At 47.7% G+C, this 18,477-nt stretch overlaps 2 long non-coding RNA genes across 3 annotated transcripts; one reads left to right on the forward strand and one right to left on the reverse strand.

The window, feature by feature from the left end:
- The first annotated feature begins 1,665 nt into the window (after nt 1–1,665).
- On the forward strand, nt 1,666–5,813 carry Gm33028. 2 transcript variants are annotated; one of them, XR_388934.3, is made up of 3 exons: nt 1,666–2,360; nt 2,489–2,574; nt 5,061–5,813. It is a non-coding gene; the product is annotated as a predicted gene, 33028 (long non-coding RNA). The 2 variants fall into 2 exon arrangements; XR_388935.2 differs by having other exon boundaries at nt 2,219–2,360; nt 2,486–2,574.
- A 35-nt stretch (nt 5,814–5,848) lies between these two features.
- Gm32917 lies at nt 5,849–13,021 on the reverse strand. Its single transcript, XR_003949581.1, has 5 exons — nt 12,655–13,021; nt 9,217–9,398; nt 7,018–8,947; nt 6,353–6,437; nt 5,849–6,178 (listed from the first exon to the last, which is right to left on the reverse strand). It is a non-coding gene; the product is annotated as a predicted gene, 32917 (long non-coding RNA).
- Between the last annotated feature and the right edge of the window lie 5,456 nt (nt 13,022–18,477).

The following is an 18,477-nucleotide window of genomic DNA, read 5'->3' on the forward strand; positions in this document are numbered from 1 at the left end:
GATCAAAGAGCTCTGTGACCCAGATGTGGTAACACAGGGCTTCAATCCCACTACCTCAGGCAGAGGCAGGCACGTTTCTGTGTGTAGTAGGCCAGCTGGGACTAGATAGTGAGATCCTATCTCAAAAGAGAAAGAACTCTCTGCTCTTCCAGAGGAGCCTAGGGTTTCCAGCTCCCACATGTAACTCTGGCTCCAGGGAATCCAGCACCATCATGGTCTCCAAGAGTTCCATACTCAAATATGTACATACAGACTCATACACATATACATAAAAGAAATCTTAAACTAAATCTTGTCTTGTTTTGTTTTATTTTTCAAAGCAAGGTTTCTCTGTGTACCTTGACTGTCCTGGAACTCACTCTGTAGACCAAGCTGACATCAAACTCGTAGAGATCCACCTGCCTCTACCTCCCAAGTGCTGAGATAAAAGGTTTGTGTTACCACTCCCTGGCTTGTTTATTTTTAAGTTAATTCTAAACATAATGTGGTATGCCTATAGTTCCAGGACACTTGGGAGGTGGATTCAGGAGAATAAATTTAACAGCATCCTGGCTACATATTGAGTTAGAAGGCCAGTCAGGGTTACATGAGACCCTATCCCAAAACTTATTGTAAAATTTTATATTTATTTTACATATATGCATGAGTGGTGTGTGTGTGTGTATGTGTGTGTGTGTGTGTGCACAAGTCACAGGCATGTGTGGTTCCTCAGGAGTTCAAAGAGAGTGTTGGATTCCTGGAACTGGATTTATGGTTAGTAGTGAGTAGCCAAGTAAGTGCTTGGGGCCTCTGAAAGATCAGCCAGTGTTCTTTTTTTTTTTTTTTTTTTTTTTTGGTTTTGGTTTTGGTTTTTCGAGACAGGGTTTCTTTCCTTTCTTTCTTTCTTCCTTTCTTTCTTTCTTCCTTCCTTCCTTCCTTTCTTTTTTTCTTTCTTTTTTTACTTTTTTCGAGACAGGGTTTCTCTGTATAGCCCTGGCTGTCCTGGAACTCACTTTGTAGCCCAGGCTGGCCTTGAACTCAGAAATCCGCCTGCCTCTGCCTCCCAAGTGCTAGGAATAAAGGCGTGTGCTACCACTGCCGGGCTGCAGCCAGTTTGATGTCAGCTTGGTCTACAGAGTGAGTTCCAGGACAGTCAAGGTACACAGAGAAACCTTGCTTAACCTCTGAGCCATCTCTCTAGGTCCCAGTGTTTTGTTGTTTGATTTTGTTTTGTTTTGTTTTGTTTTTTTGGGGGGGGGGTTGGGGAGGGTCATGTTTTGTTTTTTAAAAAAAGGAGACACATTTATGGGTGAGTGGCACCTGATGTTTTCTGACTCAGTCAGCAGAACAGGCAGGTTAGATCTCCATTCTCATGCTTCTTCTCATGTCGCCTTCCTATTCTGCCATACCTCTACACGTAAAATGGATCAGAGGAGCCGGTGCGGGACTTACTAGTAACTCCAGCACTTTGAGATTGAAGCAAAGGGATATGAGGTTTAAGGGCGACCTGGAAAGTCCCAGTGTCAAACAAACGGGAGCTAGATGAAAAGGAAAATAAAACCTATTCTCCCAGTCCCTTGGGTACCAAACTTGCACGCCCAGGATCAACCCCAGCCTCTCCATCTGGTCTCAGTGTCTTTCTCTGGCCAGATGCTCTGAAGCCTTGCAGATAGGAACCGGGATACCAGCCAGGCTCCTCCCCAGCCTGGATGCCATCACTATGGAAACTGAAGCCTTGGAATACAGAAAAACTGGGCCCGTCTGTTGAAGAAATTTTACTATGCTTTTATTGTCTGGCAGGGGCCAGCACTGAGTGAAATAGCCACGGTCCTTGCAACCCCCCAGTTAAGGGCTCTGTTTTGCAATGACCCACACTGCATGGACTTACGGTAGCTCCTGTCCCGACATCTCACCAATATCCCCAGGCCTGTATCTGCATGGGCTTCCTTTGGACTCCCAGGTCAGCCACTGGCTCTCACCTACAAAGTCCACACATACAGACAAGAGACCTGAGGACCTGGAGGAAGCCACCTTCTCATGAGTGTCCAATCTGGAGAGGACTTTGAAAGTTTGGGGGAGGCCCTCCCCTCTAGCTCTCTATCTCACCCCCAAGGCTCTCACCCACCCTCTATACCGGGCCTGACTCTCCTACGGCCTTCCACTCTGCATTCTTCCTCAGAGGTTTGTCTTGATCCCAAGGCCCAGGCAAGTTTGAGGATCGAGGCTCCACCAAGAAAAATGTCTGCAAAGCTGGGAAAGCATCCAAGAGGCAGCTGACGTCAGAAAGCACGGGTTCAAATTGTAGCTTTTGCTTCTCTCGCTGTGGCCTGAAGTGATGGAACTCCCACCAGCTGCACATGTGATGGGCGTCATCGGAGCATGTAGGTCACAGTGACTGAAAGCATTGAATGGAATGGCTCATGTGACACAGCGTTTTGTCTGGAAGGGACGTGTAGCACTTGGTCAATAACTGGAAACTGCAATTAACCCATTGTGTTATATTCAGCAGGTTTGTTTCCAGCTCCTGATGAGAAGATGACCCCACTATGCCTTCTCTTATTTCTGACATTTCTGCTTCTGCTCCTTGGGTCCCAGGTAAGCAACTGCCTCTCAGAAATGTCTAGATTCATAGATTCAAGACTCAAAAAATTAAATCCAACTGCAAATGTGAGGGGCAGGAGAGAGCCCCAAGGATGGCCTGGGCCTCAGGGCTTTTGATACACACTCGAAGGACAGAAATCCCTGCCACGCGTATCAGGAGGCCCTAGGAATAGAGTCAGGGGAACTGGGGTGCAGCTCAGTAGGCAGACTATGCCTAGCATCTATGAGGCCCTGCATGGTTGTATACTCCTGCAGGTGCATGGGAGATGGAGGCAGAAGGCTCAGAAGTTCAAGGTTTTTCTTGGGCACATAGTGAGTTTGAGGTCAGCCTGGATTACTTGAGACTTTTTGTTTAGCTCAAAGCTGGCCAGTGGTGGCACAAGCCTTTGATTCCAGCACTCAAGAGGCAGAGACAGGCAGATCTCTGTGAGTTTGAGGCTAGCCTGGTCTACAGACTTCCAGAACAAAGGTCTGGTCTATTGCTATGTATTATAAAGCTAATTAAAAAAAAAAAAAAAGATGTATTCAGCAGGGTGTGGTGGCATACACCTTTAATCCCAGCACTCGGGAGGCAGAAGCAGGTGGATTTCTGAGTTCGAGGCCAGCCTGGTTTACAAAGTTGAGTTCCAGGACAGCCAGGGATATACAGAGAAACTCTGTCTCAAAAAAAAAAAAAAAGATGTACTCACTTATTTTATACATATCTTGTTCTCTTCAGACACACTAGAAGAGGGTATCTGATCCCATTCCAGATGGTTGTGAGCCACCATGTGGTTGCTGGGAATTGAACTCAGGACGTCTGGAAGAGCAGCCAGTGCTCTTAACCACTGAGCCATCTCTCCAGCCCATTAAACTCTGTACCCTAAGGTCTAGGCATACATTGACTTCTGTTCACAAGCTTTTGTTATCAAACCTTGTTCCTTGATTTAAAACTATTCGGTTAAATAAAATTGGCTACAGCCAATTACTAGAGGAATTAGAGGTAGGTGGGTTTGGAGTGTCCTGGTTGGGGAGGAGAGATGGGGGCGTAGGGGATGGAGAGGAGAGGAGAGGAGGAGAAGCAGCCATGGGTTAGATGAGTTCATGAAAACCTGGCCCTGAGGGCCGGCCAATTAGAGTTAAGAGCAGCCCAGATGAAACATAGTAAGTAGTAACTCAGGGTTATCGATAAGAAAGTAGATTCTAATAGCATAGAGGGTAGATAGCTGCCCAGTTCTTGTGCTGTTTAAGGCTTATTGTAAATAATAAAAGTTGTGTGTTTTTTATCCAGGAGCTGAATGATCAAAGTCAGGGTAGAAACACCAGATTGAGATTAAAACTTTCTGCCGGGCGTGGTGGCTCACGCCTTTAATCCCAGCACTTGGGAGGCAGAGGCAGGTGGATTTTTGAGTTCGAGGCCACCCTGGTCTACAAAGTGAGTTCCAGGACAGCCAGGGCTATACAGAGAAACCCTGTCTCGAAAAACCAAAAAGAAACCCCCCCCCAAAAAAAAAACCAAAAAAACTTTCTTTTTTTTTTTTAAAGATTTATTTATTTATTATATGTAAGTACATTGTAGCTGTCTTCAGACACTCCAGAAGAGGGAGTCAGATCTCTTTACGGATGGTTGTGAGCCACCATGTGGTTGCTGGGATTTGAACTCTGGACCTTCGGAAGAGCAGTCGGGTGCTCTAACCCACTGAGCCATCTCACCAGCCCCCAAAAAAACTTTCTACAACACACAAAGAAAACCTGTCTTGAAAGAAACAAACAAGCAAAAACAAACACTAAAATAAAAAAGCTAAACAAAAATGAAGTGTGATTGAACCCAGGAAACCACCAGCTGAGGGCTCCCCTGCAGGGCTTACTCCCCCATACATCTCTGAGACTGTCCATGAAGAAGGCAGCTACTGTCTTTTAAACTCCACTGCTCTCAAAATATGTGACACCAGCTGGGCAGTGGTGGCACACTCCTTTAATCCCAGCCCTTCTCAAAATATGTGACACCAGCTGGGCAGTGGTGGCGCACACCTTTAATCCCAGCCGTTGGGAGGCAGAGGCAGGCAGGTTTCTGAGTTCAAGGCCAGCCTGGTCTACAGAGTGAGTTCCAGGACAGCCAGGGCTACACAGTGAAACCCTGTCTCAAAACAAACAAACAACAAAAACATGTGACACCTTTGGTGATCACTTCAACAATCGCTTAACAACCTACAGCTCCCTTAGCAACCTCTTGCCCTCTGCTTCCTGTACCTCACAGTACAAGCCTTGGCTCTGGGTTCTGGGCTGTATGCCTCTTCCTGGCAAGAGAACACACACTCTGAGCAGCAAGTGGGAATTAGGACTAGGTTCTCCCAAGAAGGAAATATCTGCCATTGTTGGTGGGAAATGTAGGTCCCACAGGACTGAGCCCCTCTCCAATATATCCTACTAGCCCCAGGAAGCTTGGCCTGCCCTGTCCCACTTTCTAGAGATAACAGGGTCTCTCACCTTGCCTCCTCCAGGCTGAAGTCCACACCTTCTGGGTGTGATTTGTCCCTGACAATTTCCTCACGTTGCATAAACACGCTTTGGAAGAAGTCCACAAGCCTGTGTCCAGTGCCTGGTTCTGGACAAGTCCCAACTAACAAGTCCCAACCCTGTACCCGTTCCCAAGAGTCAGAAGGAAACACTAAAGACATAAATTGCCAGCCACTAACCCCAAGTATACCCTGTTTTCAACTACTGAGTCTAAGGGTCTCAGGGACACACTGTGTGGTGTCTCTGCAGGCTTCTTGGTTGTCTGTCACGCTCCTTAGGAAGTAGGAACCATTGATCCTGGAGAGACAGACAGTTTTGGAAAACAAGGAGCAGATTCAGAGTACTGGATTCCAGTCCTGCTCCTAGCTGCGCTGGCTGTCTAGCTTGGAGCTGTTGGCCACCCACTCTGTGATCCCACGGGAACTGTGGGCCCACATCTCCCAGCTGTTGTGATTCTCAGAGGAGACTTCTGTGCAGAAGGAGGGTTGTCATCTTAACCCTGCAGAGGACCTTCCACAGGGCTCCCAGGGAACGGGGCCAGCTAGCTCAAACAGCCCTCAGAGTTCCGTAGTTCCCTCCAGGTGCTTCCTTGACTTTTTAACCTGGAGCCAAAGATTAGAGTGAGCTTGTTTGTAGGCCTGGATTTGCAAGAGCCTGAGGATCCACAAAGTCTACGCTGTAATTCCAAGAGAATCAACAAACTGCTGCGGGGAACTAGGGCTCTGCTCGCAGCTCCCCCTCCCCTCCCGTCCCCCACCCCCACCCCGGGGAACTTTGGCCCTCTCCCCACTTCTTGCACTCTTTATTCATGATACTCTGAGTACACACAGCTCCAGGACCTCGTCAACCTCTGGTGTTGAAGCCTGCAGGATAACTCTGCGGGGAGGAGACGATCTCTCCGCAGGGATAAACCTGGGTGAAGATCCGGATGAAAAGGGCGGAAGGAGGCGCAGGAGGCCGGCAGCTATCGCCGCAGAAGGCTTCTCAAGTCTCCCCAGGAGTGCTGTCCACCCTGTGGTGCTGAAACGCCTCGCCCCTCTGCTCAGCTCCCCACGTGGAGTTCAGAACGCATCCTTACAAGTCTCTAAGCCATTGGTTTGAACTGGAATCGGAAGACAAGGAAGCTTGCCTGAGGAAGGCCAGCCACAGTGCACAACTTGCATGGGACCCAGGCAGCTCCTGAGCATAGGGTTCTGTCCCAGAGCTGCTCTGCTCATTATGGATGTGATTCTTGCCTCTCCCACCTACCTTATGAATTGAAGTAGAGGAAAAGTACCTGGTTTCCAGACAGACGCCGCCACTCCAAGCTGAGCAGACACAGCTATCTGCCAGGCAGGTGTTAAAAGACCTGGGACTCCCTCCTGATGTGTTTATAAAAAGATAAAGAGAGAGGAGATGTGTTCTATGGATGTGTGGGTGAGTGTGGGGGAAGGGGTTGTCTCAGTGGGCCCATGCCAAGGTATCACTTCCCCCTGAGGGACCAGCCACACAACAGTATATAGTATAGAATAGAGTTTATTTAGGGCAAGGGGAGGGGAGTCATGAGGGTAGCAGTGGCAGAAAAAGGTAGAGAGAGGTAGAGAAGTAGAGGCGGGCCATGAACACGTGGAGAGAGGGGGAAGGGAATAGGGACAGGAGGGGGAAGGGAATTGCCCAAAAGGGCAAGAGAGAAACAAGAGAGGGAGGAGGGGGCAAGCAGCCCCCTTTATAGTGGGTCAGGCCTAACTGGCTGTTGCCAGGTAACGTGGGGTGGAGCTTAGACAGAGTGCTAACATCTCCCTCTCCCAACCCCCACCCCCACTCCGACCCCAGTCTCTCCTTCCTTCCCTTTTCCCTTCTCTCTTTCTTGGGGAAGGGTTAAAACAAGGTCTTGCTCTGTAGTTTTGACTATTCTGGAATTCACTACATAGTCCAGGCTTTCCTCAAATCCACAGAACAAACCTCCGCCTGAGTCTCCAAAGTGCCGGAATTAGAGGAATGAGCCGCCACGTCAGGCTTCTCCTATCTTTCACGAACAGCCTCTGTCCACCTTAAGTAACCCCCTCTGAGTGAGGAATGAGGTTTAGAATTCCAAGGAAAGGTCTTAGGGCTGGTTTTTGCCCTGAAGGTGGGGGGTGGGGTGGGGGAGATAACAAAACTATCGCTCCAACCTGGTTCCTGGTGCATTCCTTCACCACCCCCCAGGCCCCTTCCTGGCTCCCACCAGGGGCCTCCTCTGCCTCTTATCCCCTGCAGCCCTAGGCATCCTGCTATATCAGATCCAGATTACTGCAAGCCAAAGTCTGGCAGGCGACATCCTCCGCATTCCAGGGCCCAACCCGCAGCAAGCACTGACAAGACTTTGTTGAGCAAGCACTCAACAGAGGTTGGTGACCACTCTGGCTTGCAGCAGGTGACAGTGTGATGGAAGTCACAAGCACAGAGTCAGACTTTGAGAGCTAGATTTGGCCGACCTGGAGCCACTAGATGTGGTGGATAGGGAGCAAGCATTTCCGGAGACCAAGCAGGTGTGCCGATGTAGGGGGCTGCCGTTCCCATTTGCCCGGATGCCCTTTGATAACCCTGGGGAGGTCAAGATGCCGCCAGGAGGCAAACACGATCAATCTGCCCTTGTCCCTTGCCCCACTCAATGATAACTCAGTGAATATGTAGAGACTGTTGTCTCCAAACATTTCAAGAAGGGAAACAGCAAAACTTTAAACATGTGCAGATTCCATCTATGTGCAGCCTTCTGCCTGTACACAGGCCTACCAATGAAACCAGCCCATTCCCACCCATCCCATGTAGGTGTCATTAAACTTTAACTACACTTCTGAGAACTAACTTCCCAGTCACTTGTTATGAAAGAGTTTTCTCTTCCTCAGTGGCCATAATAAGGAAGGAGGCAAGGTCAGCCCATCCAACCAGCTTGCACGTTCTCATGCAGGACCAGCTCCAACAAACAGGTGAACTCCTTAGCTGCCTGCCTGACCCTTGGCTCCTTCTGCAGCTGTAATGAATGCCTTCATCTCTTCCCAGTGCCCCAGGCGGCCAGGACCACACCTGGAGAAGGAAATAACTAGGCAATGCGTGGTCTTCAGGAAACTTGCTGCCTCAGTCACAGCTGCATGCCTCAGTTTCCCCTCCAGTATTAGAGAAAGAGAAGAGTTCAGAATAAGGTAGTTCATAGTAGTAGTAATTGGGATCTCTCTCTCTTTTAAAGAGTGTGTGTGTGTGTGTGTGTATGTACGTAAGTAAGTAAGTTTGGATACACAAAGAGACCAGAAGAGGGCATCAGATCCTCCCCTGGGGCTGGAGTCACATATGAACTGCCTAATATGGGTGCTGGAAACTGAACTCAAGACCTATGCATGCAAGAGCAAGTGTTTACTGCTGAGCCATCTCTCCAGCCCCTGGAACAGCTCTTGAAAGAGGTAAAGTTCAGGGTACCTGTTATGGGGTGAGTCTAAAGAACTGTTTTCCACCTTTCCAAGTGCTATTTCATTGTAATTACGTGATGTTCTTCCCCCGACCTAGAAAAGAAACGAGGGCCCTGCAAGGTGCTACACCTTTTATCCCTGCTATTGGGAGCTTGCAGCAGGAATGTCTCCACTTGGCCAGCCTGGCAACCTATTGAGAGTTGGAAAAGAGGGCAGGTGTGTGGCTCAGTGTAGAGTGCTTGCCTAGAAGAGCAAGATTTAAACCCTGGATTTAAATGGCACCAAGGAAGGAAGAGGAGAGGGACAGAGGGAAGGAGAAGGAAGAGGACAGACAAACCAAGGGGGAACCAACTGTTATTTGGTGTACCTTCTGAACTATGAAAGGCCTTGGGCTGTCGGAAGGTCAGGGGCAGCAGAAGGCACCCACGTGCCGATGCACTCAGAGGAGGTACCTGCAAGGACATCCTCCAGTTACTCCCAAATTCCAACCACAAAAGCCTCAGCACACTCCGCATCACACACAGGCACTTCCTACTTCACAGGCACTGGGAGATGAGATGGGTTGGACTTTAGGCTCAGACTCTCCTCCAGCTGGCCTCCGAGGAGGTCACCTTCTAAAGAGTTCCCTGAACTGTCTCACCTCTCACTGCGCTCATGAACGCAGGCCCTCTGTTCAGTGAGAAGCTGGGAGTCTGGAACTCTGTACACACTGTGGCCTCACCTTCCCACCTTCCCGTGGCACAGAGACTTGCTGATGATTTTACAGCGGAAAGTGAGCTGAGGGCACACTTGGCTGCCCCATGAAAGCTCTCCTGCAATGCCAACTCCGTTTACATGCAATTGTGAAGGCTGAAAAGCGGAACGGGATGGCTCTGCCAACAGCATCTGCCTGTGAATAGAAGACTGAAGGGGACATTGAAGAATAAGCATGAATGAGTCTTTCTAAATGAAAAGATTTGCATATACATATTATAAAATGGTACCAACTGGGAAATAAGGCTTCTGGTGGCTTCTCCCTTCCAAATAGTCTACAACGAGCAGATATTTGAATGATTTGAGAATATTTCACACAAGCACACAGATGCCCCTGCAAGGACCTTCTTTGTTCCTTTCCTTGTTTCTTTGTTTCTTTCTTTTTTATGACAGGGTCTCACTATGTAGCTCTGGCTGTCCTGGAAATGTAAACACCAAACTGGCCTTAAACTCTCAGAGATCCGCCTCCAGAGTGTTGGGATTAAAAGCCTGCCTGTGTCAGGGCCACCTGACTCTTCTTATTTATTTTGAGGTAGGGCGTCACGTAGCCCAGGTTAACCTCAAACTCATTATATAACCGAAGATAGCCCTGAACTTCCAATCTTCTTGCTTCCATCTTTCAGCACAGGGATATACCATCACCCTCCCACCCCCCACCCCTACGATGTAACCCCGGCATATGTGGTGCTAGGGACCAATTCCAGAGCCTGTGTAAGCCAACAGAGCTACAGTTACAGCCCATGGTGGTGGTGGTGTTTTTCCTAAGACAGGGTTTCTCTGTGTAGCTCTGGCTGCCCTGGAACTCACTCTGGAGACCAGGCTGGCCTTGAACTCAGATTCCCGAGTGATTGCTGAGATTAAAGATATGGGCCACCATGCCCAGCCAATTATCTGTTTTCTTAAATTTCCTTCTTCCTACCCAGGCTGCCTGTATGGCTCAGCCTCCCCAACACGCACCCCCTCCCCTCCCCCTCCTTTCAGGGATCCTTCCACAGCAAAATCTGAATGTCAATGAATACGGCTGGAAAAATCCAAAGGCAGTCCAACCCTTACCTCATGCTGGCCTCTGAGCCTGGCTTCTGAGGTGGAACTAAGAGAGGCAGGGACAGGGACAACTAGTGGGGCTTTCTCCTAAACTTTTTGTAGGGCAAGAACAGAACATATGTCACCCCCCCACACACCCCCCATTGCTGGATTTTTCCACACATCCTGTTGCTGTTATTTCAAAATGTTTGGGGACAGAAGGTTCTGCCTTGTTTCTCAAGAGAAGCCTAGTGAGAGTATGATACTCTCTCTGGCCCCCTTCTCTCTACCTTCCAGGTTTCTCTTCCACAGTCAGGAAAATAGGGTGGGTGGGAAGGGCTGCCACCTGCCCTGCACAGAGCTGGCAAAAGAGCAGCACTCTAGGCTCTGCTGGAACGTGGCGGAGTTCCAGGTTGGGGAGTGGTGAAGCCAGGCTATTGATTAAACCTTGCTGGGCCTGTGGATTTCATCTCAACATCCAGGAATACAAACGTTAGAATCTCTGCCACCCTTCCCTGAGTCCCCTGCTAATTAACTCTAAGGGGGTGCAAAAAAAAACCCCAAAAACAAAACAAAACAAAACAACCCCAACCAACCAAACAAACAAAAAACAAAAAACAAGCCCAGGTGGAAATGAGGTCCCAGTGGGAAGGAAGTATGATGTTCTGGAGGGGGGGGGGGTGTCAGGGAGACAGGATGCAGAGGCCTGGGAAGAGGGGACAGAGACCAGGGTGCAGATCCACCTCTGCTCTTTCCTTATTGGACAATTGAGACAAGACATCCGCCTCTCTGAGCCTCAGCTTCCTCGTTTATAAGCCAAAAAAGTAACTTAGGATCTTTGCTGCCTTCTGGCGTTAGGTGAGCTTCTCTGGGGTGTGTGCTGGCTTAGCCGATACACCACAGGAAAGATCAGGTCTTTGTTCTTTTTTTTCTCTTTCCTAGAGAGGGTCTGGCTGTGGTGCCCCAGCCTTCCGTGAGGGCTGGGATTGCAGGTGTGCACTAGGATGCCAGATAGGTAGGTGAATGTGAGACATCAGCTTTAAAGACTCAGTCAGGTCTCAAGTTCAGGACACTCCCCTAGCCTCCTACCCACTGGCCTCTTTAGGTGGCACTTCTCTGGGTTCCTGGAATACTCTGGCCATTATTAGCCATAATGGCTATTAATTTAAGGACTTGGGCTATGGCTCTGTCAGTGAGGTGCCTGCCGTTCGCTCTAGTGTGAGGACTTAAGTTGAGATCCCCACCACCCACATGATGGTGAGTCTCTATAGCCTCAGTGCTGGGCCCAAAGCGGTGAGCTGCGGTTCAGTGAGAATTCCTATCCGAAGAGGGTAAGGAGAGGGATTGAAGACAACATGGGATACTGACCTCTAGCTATGTGCCTATGTGCACATACATCGACCACACACATACACACACACATACATATACACACATGAACACACATACATATACACACAAGCACACACATACAAACACATACACATATGTACACACACCACACACATGCACACACATACACACATATGTATATACATATACATGTACATGCACCACACATACATGCTCACACAATACATACATATACACACATACACACATATGCATATACACACATGTACAAACACTATCCACACACAAATACATGCGCACATGGAAATGCACACCAGCTATTAGTTATAGGTTGTCAATGTAAAAAACGAAGTTCTCATTCAAAGGGGATATGAATAGGTAGTTTATTCTGCAGCTGGATATGACTAACCATGACCCAGAAACTCAGATTTAGGTTGCCCCAAATTCCATGTTCCATTGTAGAAGCAGTTTTATGAAGTTTTTTTATAGTAACAGAAGGAAGAAAATTGTAAATCAAGACACTTTTCTTTCTTTCTTTTTTTTGTTTTGTTTTGCTTTTTGTGTTTTGTGGAAACCAGGCTGTTGCAGAACTCATTGTGTAGACCAGTCTGGCCTCAAACTCACAGAGATCCACATGCCTCTGCTTCCCGAGTGCTGGGAGACAGCTATTGGAGCCTAGCGAGGTGGTGCATGCCTTTAATCCCAGGCCCCGAAAGCCAAAACCAAAAACCAAAACCCAGAACAAACCCTATCACCACCACCACTACCACCAAAAACAGCATCAAAAAAAGTCAGCCAGCAAGCTTAGCTAAAGTCAGAGTCCAGAATCAGAAGCCTGAAAACAAACAAAAACCAAGCTGCCTGTGGAGACCAAAAGCTTTCAAAGCAAGCAAACAAAATAGACACTTAAGTCAAATATTTCAAAAGCAAACCCAAAACTACAAAGGCATCTACCAAACAAAGAGGAGCCGAGAGAGCCTGCAAAGCCTTCACAAGCCAGCTGAGGAGATAACTGGTGCCTCAGACCCACCTTGTTTCCATCCAAGTGGCTCTTCCCACAAAAAGTGGATCATTGCTTGAGCATCGTGACTGTCCAAGCCAAAACACGGCTCTTGAGATAAGAAGAAGTTTATTCCAAAGCCAGCTAGGAGTGACTGTGGCCAAGAAACTCAGATTTAGGTCACCCGAAAAATCCGTGCTCCATGGTGGAAGCCACTTCGTGAACTTTTTGTAAGTCATAGAACCAAGAAAGTCATAAATCAAGATACTTTCCAAATTCATTTGAGGAGACATGAGAGAGGTGGTTTCAGCCAGATGGAGAGAATGCTGCTGTAGGTCTGAGATTCTGAGAGAACTTTAAGCCTTCGGTTGGTGGAACTACAACTTGTTAATATATTACAAAAGGTTTTTTACCCAATAGTTACAGGATGTTAGATCTAACTTTATCTGTTAAGCCACAGGATGTTAAGTGTTATTTTGTGTCACAACTGAAGTTTCTCCAGCTCTTACTAGAAAGTCGCCGGAATTCTATCAGATCTTCCCCAGAATCATTCAGTTGAATTCAAACAGTACCCACGTGAGAGTCAGATCTGAGGGAGGTAAGTTTGGGTATCAGTGGGGCTGCCATGGTAACCCAGGGCAATGAAGCTCCAAAGTCTATTCTCATCTGTGGTCCAGCCCCATCCTTGAACATAAGACATGTTGGTTTTCTGCGTTGCTTGCTTGTCTTTGATTTCTCTTCAGCTAGGAGCTCCAGGAGTAAAGAGTCTTAGCTACCTTGTACTCCCTGCTGTTAGTCCCCCCCCCAAAAGAAAATCCAAATCTCACACTGTGGCCCATTTGAGTCCCTCAACCTGTACTCACTGATGGATTTATCTAGAAAGACTGGCCCCCAGGCCCCAGGGTTATTCCTGTCTCAGCTTCCCCGAGGCTGGAATTGCAAGCGCATGAAGCTGCACTCGTGTTTTTATGTGAGGACTAGGGGGTCCCAACTCAGGTCATCAGACTTGCGCAGCCCCTCTCCAACTGCATCCTCTCTGAAGTCCCCACGAGACTTTACATCTTAAAGACACAGACCAAAGCCTCACTTCATTGATAAAGCTCAAAATCCAAGTAGAGGCACAGTAAAGAACAAAAGTCCAAACTGGAAGGTTTCGGGAGCCAAGTAGCAGAGGCACTGTCCTAGGAAAGGAAATGGGTAAAGTCTCTTCCCGCTAATGTACAGTGAAGCTAAGCCTAGCCTCCCATGCTTTCTTGTGTGTTTAAAAGAAACAAAGTTTTGGGGGTTTTTTGGTTTTTTGGTTTGTTTCTTTTGGTTTTTTTTGTTTTTTTGTTTTTTGTTTTTTTGTTTTTTTTAAGAGAGAGATAAAGGAAACATGGAGTAGGTTGGGCTCCGGGTGCTGAGTTCCTTACCTGGATCAAACATCACTGTCCAGGGCTGGTGAGATGGCTCAGTGGGTAAGAGTACCCGGCTGCTCTTCCGAAGGTCCGAAGTTCAAATCCCAGCAATCACATGGTGGCTCACAACCATCCGTAATGAGATCTGACTCCCTCTTCTGGAGTGTCTGAAGACAGCTACAGTATACTTATATATAATAAAAATAAATAAATCTTAAAAAAAAATCACTGTCCAGTCCTTTAGAGCCATTTCCCTGACACTGGGCATCCCTGCAGCTCTGGGGTCTGGTTTTCCCTCCAGGGGGTCCTGAGCCTTCTGAGTATGTATCATTGTGCTATGTACAGTACTATTTATAGTAGTTCAAAGACAGGTACACAGGAGGGTTTTATAAAAATGGATAGTGTTGGAATTTACCTGTTTGGGCTTTAGAGTTATATAGAAACCTCGTCCTCAAAACAGCAGTTAGTGAGAATCTAGAAATAAAGATAGGAGATTAGAGTCTCCCAAGGATTAAAGTCTGGCTGGACCTCAAAGGCCCATGGACTTCTTAATTGAGGCCATAAAACAAACAGGTAAAGCTACTTGAGGAGGCAGAGTTCTCTTTGCCTAAGACCATCAGCTTTTCACACAGCTGCTTACAAAGCCACAGCCTTTGGAAGGGAGGAGGGATTAGAGAACGTCCTTAGACTTCAGGGTCAAGAGGACCGGGAGTAGTTCAAGTGGTAAAATACTTGCCACACCAGTTTGAGGATAGGCATTTGACACCCAGCACCTGAGTAGAAATCTGGGCATGGTGACAAGGGCTTGTCACCCCAGTGTTGGGAAGGTGGGGTCAGGCTACTGAATGAATGATAGGTCCCCATGAGAGATTTTTACCTCTGAAAATAAAGTTGGGGGCTGGTGAGTTCAATCCCCAGAGCCCACATGGTGGAAGGCTCCTGAAAATTGTCCTCCAACCTCTGCATGTGCTGTGACATGCAATACACACACACACACACACACACACACACACACACACACACACACACACACACACACATGCACTCACGCACGCACGCACACATGCATGCACTTCTCCCTCCCCCACATCTGTGCACACAGAAACATACACACTACTCTACGAATGCACCACTCGAACAGATTTCAGAATCAAAAGATTATAGCAGTAGCTATTCTTTTATTATTATTTTATGTGGATGGGGTTTTATCTGCACGTATGTCTGAGATCCACAAGCAATGAGTGTACAGATTGAGGTCAGAAGAGGAAGTCAGATCCCCTGCGACTAGAGCTATGATGGTTGTTTACCATCATGCGGGTACAGAGAATCAAACCTGGGTCCTCTGGAAGAGCAGTTACTGAATGCCCCAGAAGTGGATCCAGCATGTGGGAGTAACTTCCTCACTCGTGGTACCTTGGACTGCTCCTCTGGAAGCAAGAGAGGTGCCTACGACATGAATGGATAAATCTCCATCGTGCTGTCCTCTCAGACTAGTGTGAACTGTTCCATTTGTGAATGTCTCTAGGGGATTTCTATCTTTGCTGCTAGTGTAACTCATTAAAGACTGCATGCGGGCCAGTGAACTGGCTCAGTGGGTAAAGGTGTCTAAGCCCGAGGACCTGAGTTTGATCCCAGGGACGTGGTGGGAAGAGAACTAATTCCTGAAAATTGTCTCTGACCTCCACTTGCATGTCGTAGAATGTGTGTGTGTGTGTGTGTGTGTGTGTGAGAGAGAGAGAGAGAGAGAGAGAGAGAGAGAGAGAGAGAGAGAGAGAGATGCATGCACATGTAGAAGTTGGAGGACAATTTTCATGAGCCTCCCACCATGTGCATTCTGGGTATTGAACTCACCAGCCTCAACTTTATTTTCAGAGATAAAATCTTTTATTGGGACCTGTCACTCACTGAGACACCAGCCTGGCATACACACATTCACACAAATAAAAACCCTTAAAACAGTATAAAAATAAAATAAACACTACATGGACATATCACCAAGAAACAGAAGCAAAACAAACAAAAAAATAAATAAAAAAACAAAAAACCAAGGTAATATTTAAGCTGCAACGAAAGCAGATCAGCTAAGCGATGGTCAGGGGAACTCATCAACAGTACTTGAGACAGAGCCCAGACAAATCTCCCAAGGAGTCAGTGGTGATGGGGACCCAGGCAGAGCTCTGAATTGTTACCCGAGGCAATCGGAAAAGTTCCCTTAATCTTTTCAAAAGCTGGATTCAGGCAAACCTATGTCTTTGACACAAAAAAGAATTTCACAAATAGCCAGTATGAAGCAGAGTCGGGCATCTACTAAAAATAGAAAGAAATGTACTCAAGAGAAGAATAAAAATACACCCCAAAGCATGACTGTGGGCTGCTCAAAGAAGAGTCACTATAAACCAAGGGGGGTGGGAGTGGGGGTGGGGGTCAAGAGAAAGAGAAAAGCAGGACATACCCAGGCGTGGGTGTAGGCTTCCTAGGGGACTCATAGTTAAGTGTCTTAGAGTTAGCCACAGCTGGTGGGGCTCAAGGGGTTACTGAGAAGGCATTATTCCCTCTTCTCTCTCCTGAGATGTTTCAAATGTTTTGAATGCATCGTGAGTGTGTGTGTGTGTGTGTGTGTGTGTGTGTGCAGGTCAGAGAACAACTTGTAGGAGTTGTTTCTCTCCTTCCACTCTATGGGTCCTGGAGATGGCTGGAACTAGGGTTGTTTGTTTGTTTGTTTTGTTTTGTTTTTTGTTTTTTTTCAAGACAGGGTTTCTCTGTGTAGCCCTGGCTGTCCTGGAACTCACTCTGTAGACCGGGCTGGCCTCAAACTCAGAAATCTTCCTGCCTCTGCCTCCCAAGTGCTGGGATTAAAGGCATGCACCACCACGCCCGGCGGAACTTGGGTTGTTGGCCTGTCAGCTTTAACTTCACTGTGCCATTACACTGGCATTTCTATTTATCTTTGATAAGGGAGATTATGGGGTCTTTGGAGGCGACTGACATCTGGAGGCAAAATCAGGGACTAACTTAGGGGCACAACAAAGAAATCCTTTGGCTCTATGATGCGGGTTTCTGGTAAGATTCATAAACTGCAGGCGTACTCATAAGGAGAAAAGTAAATGCCAGTTATGCTGGGATTTTTGAAGCTGGGGAGAGGTTTCAGCCAGACCCTGGGCTGAGGGGTTCCTTTCTCTTCTCAGTCCTCATAATTTGTCCTGTCTTTTTCTTCTGCTTCACTAAGGTGGAACCCTTAGCTTTCCACTGTCTTCCCTGTCCCAGGCAGGGCCACACAAGGGAAAACCTGTGGACAAGCACTGTGACTCACATTTGAATAGTCCATGGGTCTAGTCACACCCAGGCCTAGCAAACTTAGTTGTGACAGGACTGGGTGGGTTCCCAGTATCTGTTTATTGGTAGAGGTCATGGGGACAGGATTCCACTCTGTCATCTTCTCCCCATCCCCACCCCCCTTTATAGAGGAGGAAGTTGCACTCAGAAGGAAGGGAAAATTTCCCAAGGCCATCACTGAGTCAGAGGAAGAGCAAAGACTTGAACTCAGGATTTTGGGCTAAGTAAGAGAAAGAAAGTGAGCCGGGCGTGGTGGCACATGCTTTTAATCCCAGCACTCGGGAGGCAGAGGCAGGCGGATTTCTGAGTTTGAGGCCAGCCTGGTCTACAAAGTGAGTTCCAGGACAGCCAGGGCTACACAGAGAAACCCTGTCTCGAAAAACCAAAAAAAAAAAAAAAAAAAAAAAAAAAGAGGGAGAAAGTGCTTCTGCTCAGACCCTGAGCAGGGCTTTCCCATCCTGAGCTGGCAGGTTTATGGCCCATTAAATCCCTGGGAACGGGGGAAGATGGGGGTGGGACATGCAGGAAGAAGGATGTTATAACAAGGACACTAAGGAGTCAGAGATGTCAGATGGAAACACTTGGGTGAGGTGTCATAACTTGTGTCCCCCAGAAGTACCTTCCTCAGAGGGGCCTCCTGGAAGCCCCGAACACATCCTACTTCCCATACTCTCTTCCAGGGGTCCCAGTGCTATGGGTCTTTGGAAATAAATACAGAAATCACTGATGGATAATAGCCTGCTCAAGCTATCAAATCTTTCCCCTGCTTGTCAGGGGGCTGGCCTAGGTCACAGAGACAGCCTAGATCCTTAACTCCTCCTCTGTCATTCCTAAAAGGGACATTGTCAGCCCCACAAACACAAATCCACTCTTCAAATAAGGCTCAAAGAGCGTGGAATGCCAGGATCCCAGGTTAGAGGTTAAATTCCAGAGCAGAAGCAGACAATGAGACCCTAAGCCTGGTGAGGACACCCTCCTCCAACCTCTCTGTAGGATCAAAGCTGCCGGTGTAGGCTGTGATCCTAGGCCAGAGAGAGGAGCAGGCCAGACTCAAGAAGGGAGGAAGCTCCTTTGCTTGGATTGTTCTGATGGAGTCGTTCCCCTACAGAGGTTCAAAGGCTGG

This window comes from Mus musculus, chromosome 11 (assembly GCF_000001635.26).
Source record: "Mus musculus strain C57BL/6J chromosome 11, GRCm38.p6 C57BL/6J".
NCBI lineage: Eukaryota > Metazoa > Chordata > Mammalia > Rodentia > Muridae > Mus > Mus musculus.